The sequence below is a fragment of the Giraffa tippelskirchi genome, chromosome 4 (genome assembly GCF_054371585.1).
Source record: "Giraffa tippelskirchi isolate mGirTip1 chromosome 4, T2T-mGirTip1v1.2.pri, whole genome shotgun sequence".
Classification (NCBI taxonomy): domain Eukaryota; kingdom Metazoa; phylum Chordata; class Mammalia; order Artiodactyla; family Giraffidae; genus Giraffa; species Giraffa tippelskirchi.
Genome location: NC_137278.1, coordinates 176,635,017 through 176,642,031, shown reverse-complemented (window position 1 = coordinate 176,642,031; position 7,015 = coordinate 176,635,017). Strand labels below are relative to the sequence as shown.

Here is a 7,015-nt window from a genome sequence, read left to right as displayed (position 1 = left end):
GGTGACTATACACAGCCTGACGTACTCCTTTTCCTATTTGGAAGCAGTCTGTTGTTCCATGTCCAGTTCTAACTGTTGCTTCCTGACTTGCATACAGTCTTAAAATTTGGTGTCCTCTATAACTCTACTCTGACTAGCTGATAAAGCTACCAATGTAAGGAGATGAAGAACAGAGAACCCTACGTTGTTATTCCAACTTTTTTTTTTAATCAGTTCTTTATGATGTTTTGCCTCAACTTCTCTATTCAAAAAAGCAAATTTGGCATGTTTCCTTCTCATAACTAATGGTACCTGGGGTAAGGATACCATGTGGTTTCAATTTTTCAGAGTACAAGTTCAGCTGTATAAGTTTCACTGTCAGCTTTAAAGATAGGAGGGAATTTTAAGTATGACTTTTCCTGAACTTGGCATTCATTTTCCTAATTTTTGCTTACTTGGTGACTTATAATATGGTAATGTATTCCTGTGACCTTGGGAGAGATGTATATTCAAGGTAGAGGCTTGTGTGGAAAAGATCTTTGATTTTATTTTTTAGAAACAGCATAGTGCACTGATTCACTTTTATAATCTGAATACCCTCAATGTGCTGAGTCCTCAGGGTTGAAAGACACTAAACTGGTCCACTTGGGCACCTGCAATTAAAAGCTATTAATGTCTAACATATATCAGATGCTTCAATTGACTTGGTTAGGATTGGCCCCTAGTTTAAAGAGAAAAGATTTCCTTGTACAGAACCTTCCCTGCCTCCACTCAAGTGGGGAGGCCAGCCAGGAGAACAGGCTGTTTATTTTTGAGCCCATGTAAAAGGAGCTCATGAGTAGACATCTCCTGCTGTAGACCAAGCCTGTCTAAGAGGTCATCTTTGTTGCAAGTGTCTGAGGAATTGCCTCCCCTGCTGATGATTGGGGATATTTTTAGCTACAAGCCGAAACTTTTCATTCTTGAAATTGTTTTCATTTCTACTCAAAGAGGCAAACTTCATGAGTTCAGGGGGAAAAAAAAACAAAAACAAAATAAGAGGCATAAGCACTAAGAGGAACCGTGTGTCTGTGTAAAAAGAAACCCGATGAAATTACTTCCCCTGGTGCTGACAATTTCGTCCTGGCACCAGGGTGGTTCTAATAGCTGTAGGCTAAAAGAATCATTTCCATAGTTCAGCTCATAAGGATAATGTAAATTTCACTTAAGTATACATGATTACAGAAAATTGCACAGAATTGCAACAGACTTTGTGCTGTACTGTTTATGGAGCAATATAGATTTACCAATTTTTTTTTCTAAATTCAATGTGAAACAAACTATTTTGACTTCAGGAGAGGATAAAGGTCTACAGCACTGCATTGATGTGTATTAACATTCTAAATCAGGCTTGCCACACATTCTACTAATGAGTTGGGAAGTGGTAGGACTCTACTACCCTACCAGCTCTGAAGTATTTCATGAAATCACCAAGTGTCCTCTCTCTCTATGGGTTCATGGCATATGGGAACTCTCCTAAGGGACTCACCATTCAAGAGTTGCAGGAAGATTCACGTAAGGCATCTGCTAGGCCATGTGCACATATCTAGAGGCACTTCCTTGTCCCATCACATATCACCATGGTTGATATACATGCTGGGCATCTCTATACTTTCTTGTATGTTTCTAAAGAACAAGACAAGCATTGTGTTTTTCTCATTGAGCTCCAGTTCTGTATCTTATCCCTGGTATATCTTCAATAACAATTTGTCAAATTAAATTGAACTGAATGAGATGATGCCTTCCATTAAAAACATAGGCACACTTGTGGTATGAACTATTTAAATCATTATTAATCTTATTTGACTTCCCTGGTGGTCCAGTGGCTAAGACTCCTTGCTTTGAAAGCAGGGGGCCCAGGTTCAATCCCTGGTGAGGGAACTAGATCCCACATGCCACAACTAATAGTTCACATGCCACAACTAAAGATCCCACATGCAGCAACAAAGATCAAAGATACTGCTTGCTGCAACTAAGACCTGGCACAACCGAATAAAGAATAAATATTTAACAAATATTATTGTATTCTTACAATAGCAGGGCTGTTTGTCAGATGTGGCAGAAAGATGTGCTTATGGAGTGTTTTAGCAGGGAACTAAAACCCAAAAAGAAAGGGAAAGGAACTAACCTTATCAAAAAGGATTAATGCTCATTCACTCATTCAATCCTCAGCAATTCTGAAGGAGATGTTTTAATTCTCATTTTATAGATGAGAACACTGAAATTCAGAGAGGTTAAATACATTTTCCAAGCTCATGTAGCTGAGATTTGATTTCATCTCAGAATAAATAACCATTCTAAGAATCCACCATCTTTATCCCACTTTCACTGAAAAAGAGGACTAACTTACCTGTGACCAATGACAGAACCAAGCTTCCATTTCCATTCCAAGTTACTTTCCCTAAAATGCTATTAATCAAGTAAGGTATCTTCAGAGAGAGGATTATAAGATACTGAATCATATTTCAGTCAAGAATCCAAGATGAATCCCATCAACTCCTCTCCCTTTATTGATGATTTGTTCACATTATGGGTGATTCCTGGGAGTCACAATGGCCTGTTGCTCATAGGTGACTGACTCTTCCTCTTCCCCATGAGTTTGCTTTTGGGATTCAACTGCTGTTCCCGGATTATGGTGAATAACAACATTCCTTGGTGGTAATAGCAACAGACAGGGATGCTGAAGTTAGGCAGAAAGCGTCCCTGTGGGTTTGGTGGGATTGAAAAACTCAGGGAGAAGTAGATGAGAAAGGAGCATCATGTAGATTATGTATAGGAGCCTGCTGTAATAGAGAAAGATGACTCCTTGGCCATGAGTGATCTTTTGGAAAAAAAGAAAGGAGAAATGCCAAAGGAGCACTTTCTCCATTCCAACACACATCCCACTGCTCACCTACATACAGTAGTTAGTATGTTCATTTTCCAGGTACAGAAGCAAAGGCCCTGTTTAATTATTCCATAATTAGCTGGAAATTATGTCTTAAGTGAATTTCTATAAATATTTCTAGGATGTTCAACTTGCTTGTAATTAGACTTAGAATCCTTAAAAGAATCTTGGGTCTTTGAAAATGCTTTCCCCTACTGTTTGTTACTGGTGCCATATGAAACAGAGTACAACTGAAATGTACTATGACTTTTTGGTTTTTAGATACATGTATGTATGAGTGTTTGACAGCAACCTAGCTTGTCCCTTGTTTTAAATGAAATCAATAATATTACATATTGATTTAAAATAGTACAAATTTGAGGTATGGAAATGGGACAATATATTCTTCATGATCATAGTAGACACTTTACTTCCTTCTGCATGTGACTCATGCAGAAACCAGTAGAGGTGACCAAGTGCCAAGTGCAGTACAGAGAAGGGGTTTGTGCCAGCCTGTCAGTGATTTTGAAAAGCTTGAACACAACGATAAAATGGATTTATATTCATTTTTGCCCTGAAAAGTTTCAAACTTAAAGACCATCTCTTACTCATCTTCGTATGTATTCTTTGCTAACCATTATACAGTTCTTGCAACCCTGTGATTTCTGACTTTACTAATTTTTACATTTCTCAATTGAGACTAGTTGCTCAATAAATAGTTTTGCAGTGAAGAAAGGAAGGGAAGAAATGAGATGATCAAAAGCAATCCCATTATTTATAATAGGGAGATTGGTATTCTGAAAGTCAATAACTTAAGCCTTTCTAATTTTCAAATGAGAGTTAAAGGTTAAAAGCTTTGCAAAATGTATGAAATGACAAAAAGCAGAGAAGTATCTCTAATCCCATTTTTCTGAGAGTGAAGAATTAAGGAGGGATTCTTTTCTAGAATACCTCATTACTTTTATTTGAAGATAGGTTTCCTGTATCATGTGTATTAGATGTTTCAAAACATTTATTATAAGATCTTAAGTTGAAAATTATGTGCAAATCAGAATCTGACAGGTAATTACATTTGATTATTATATTATTACCAATGAATTTTAGGCAGTGATTCTCAATTTGCTGGTTTGTTTGGTTGAATTACATGGAGTTGGGAAGTTGGAGTATTTTACAAACGTTTCAAATAATTATAGGCATTCTTTGATACTATACCAAAATTTTTTAAATTAATTTATTTATCTATGTTTTACTTTACAATATCGTATTGGTTTTGCCATACATTGACATGAATCCACCATGGATGTACATGTGTTCCCCTTCGAGAACCCCCCTCCCATCTTCCTCCCCATCCCATCCCTCTGGGTCATCCTGGTGCACCAGCCCCGAGCACCCTGTATCATGCGTCGAACCTGGACTGGCGATCCGTTTCACATAAGATAATTTACATGCTTCAATACCATTCTCCCATATCATCTCGCCCGCTCCCTCTCCCATAGAGTCCAAAATACAGTTCTATACATCTGTATCTCTTTTGCTGTCTCGCATACAGGGTTATCTTTACCGATTTACTAAATTCCATATACATGTGTTGCTGCTGCTGCTGCTAAGTCACTTCAGTCGTGTCCGACTCTGTGCAACCCCATAAACAGCAGCCCACCAGGCTCCGCCGTCCCTGGGATTCTCCAGGCAAGAACACTGGAGTGGGTTGCCATTTCCTTCTCCAATGCATGAAAGGGAAAAGTGAAAGTAAAGTCGCTCAGTCGTGTCCGACCCTCAGTGACCCCATGGACTGCAGCCTACCAGGCTCCTCCGTCCATGGGATTTTCCAGGCAAGAGTACTGGAGTGGGGTGCCATTGCCTTCTCCGATAAACATGCGTTAGTATACTGTATTGGTGTTTTTCTTTCTGGCTTACTTCACTCTGTATAATAGGCTCCAGTTTCTTCCACCACATTAGAACTGATTCAAATGTATTTTTTTAATGGCTGAGTAATATTAATACACAATATTCCATTGTGTATACGTACCGTACCACAGCTTCCTTATCCATTCGTCTGCTGATGGACATCGAGGTTACTTCCATGACCTGGCTATTATAAACAGTGCTGCCATGAACATTGAGGTACACGTGTCTCTTTCAATTCTGGTTTCCTCTGTTTGTATGCCCAGCAGTGGGATTGCTGGGTCATATGCCAGTTCTATTTCCAGTTTTTTGAGGACTCTCCACACTGTTCTCCATAGTGGCTGTACTAGTTTGCATTCCCACCAACAGTGTAAGAGGGTTCCCTTTTCTCCACACCCTCTCCAGCATTTATTGCTTGTAGACATTTTGATAGCAGCCATTCTGACTGGCGTGAAATGGTACCTCATTGTGGTTTTGATTTGCATTTCTCTGATAATAAGTGATGTTGAGCATCTTTTCGTGCATTTGTTAGCCATCTGTATGTCTTCTCTGGAGAAATGTCTGTTTAGTTCTTTGGCCCACTTTTTGATTGGGTCATTTATTTGTGTGGAATTGAGCTGCAGGAGTTGCTTGTATATTTTTGAGATTAATTTGTCCGTTGCTTCGTTTGTTATTATTTTCTCCCATTCTGAAGGCTGTCTTTTCACCTTGCTTATAGTTTCCTTTGTTGTGCAGAAGCTTTTAAGTTTAATTAGGTCCCATTTGTTTATTTTTGCTTTTATTTCCATTACTCTGGGAGGTGGGTCATAGAGGATCCTGCTGCGGTTTATGTCAGAGAGTGTTTTGCCTATATTTTCCTCTAGGAGTTTTATAGTTTCTGATCTTATGTTTAGAACTTTAATCCATTTTGAGTTTATTTTTGTGTATGGTGTTAGAAACTGTTCTAGTTTCATTCTTTTACAAGTGGTTGACCAGTTTTCCCAGCACCACTTGTTAAAGAGATTGTCTTTTCTCTATTGCATATTCTTGCCTCCTTTGTTAAAGATAAGGTGTCCATAGGTGCGTGGATTTATCTCTGGGCTTTCTATTTTGTTCCATTGATCTATATTTCTGTCTTTGTGCCAGTACCGTACTGTCTTGATGACTGTGGCTTTGTAGTAGAGCCTGAAGTCAGGCAGGTTGATTCCTCCAGTTCCATTCTTCTTTCTCAAGATTGCTTTGGCTATTTGAGGTTTTTTGTATTTCCATACAAATTGTGTAATTATTTGTTCTAGTTCTCTGAAAAATGCCATTGGTAGCTTGATGGGGATTGCATTGAATCTATAGGTTGCTTTGGGTAGTATACTCATTTTCACTATATTGATTCTTCTGATCCATGAACATGGCACATTTCTCCATCTATCTGTGTCCTCTTTGATTTCTTTCACCAGTGTTTTATAGTTTGCTATATATGCTGCTGCTGCTGCTGCTGCTGCTAAGTCGCTTCAGCCGTGTCTGACTCTATGCGACCCCATAGATGGCAGCCCACCAGACTCCCCCGTCCCTGGGATTCTCCAGGCAAGAACACTGGAGTGGATTGCCATTTCCTTCTGTAATGCGTGAAAGGGAAAAGTGAAAGTGAAGTCTCTCAGTCGTGTCTGACTCTTGCGACTCCATGGACTGCAGCCTACCAGCTCCTCCGTCCATGGGATTTTTCCAGGCAAGAGTACTGGAGTAGGGTGCCATTGCCTTCTCCGTTTCTATATATAGGAGTTTTGTTTCTTTAGGTAGATATATTCCTAAGTATTTTATTCTTTTCGTTGAGATGGTGAATGGAATTGTTTCCTTAATTTCTCTTTCTGTTTTCTCATTGTTAGTGTATAGGAATGCAAGGGATTTCTCTGTGTTGATTTTATATCCTTCAACTTTACTATATTCATTGATTAGCTCTAGTAATTTTCTGGTGGAGTCTTTAGGGTTTTCTATGTAGAGGATCATGTCATCTGCAAACAGTGAGAGTTTTACTTCTTCTTTCCCAATCTGGATTCCTTTTATTTCTTTTTCTGCTCTGATTGCTGTGGCCAAAACTTCCAAAACTATGTTGAATAGTAGTGGTGAGAGTGGGCACCCTTGTCTTATTCCTGACTTTAGGGGAAATGCTTTCAATTCTTCGCCATTTAGGATAATGTTTGCTGTGGGTTTGTCATATATAGCTTTTATTATGTTGAGGTATGTTCCTTCTATTCCTGC

The 7,015-nt window shown here is 38.9% G+C and overlaps 1 non-coding gene across 1 annotated transcript; it reads left to right on the top strand.

Moving 5' to 3' along the window:
• Window positions 1-1,826: 1,826 nt before the first annotated feature.
• On the top strand, window positions 1,827-1,899 carry TRNAS-UGA (transfer RNA serine (anticodon UGA)). The gene has a single exon. It is a non-coding gene; the product is annotated as a tRNA-Ser (tRNA).
• The last annotated feature ends 5,116 nt before the right edge of the window (window positions 1,900-7,015 follow it).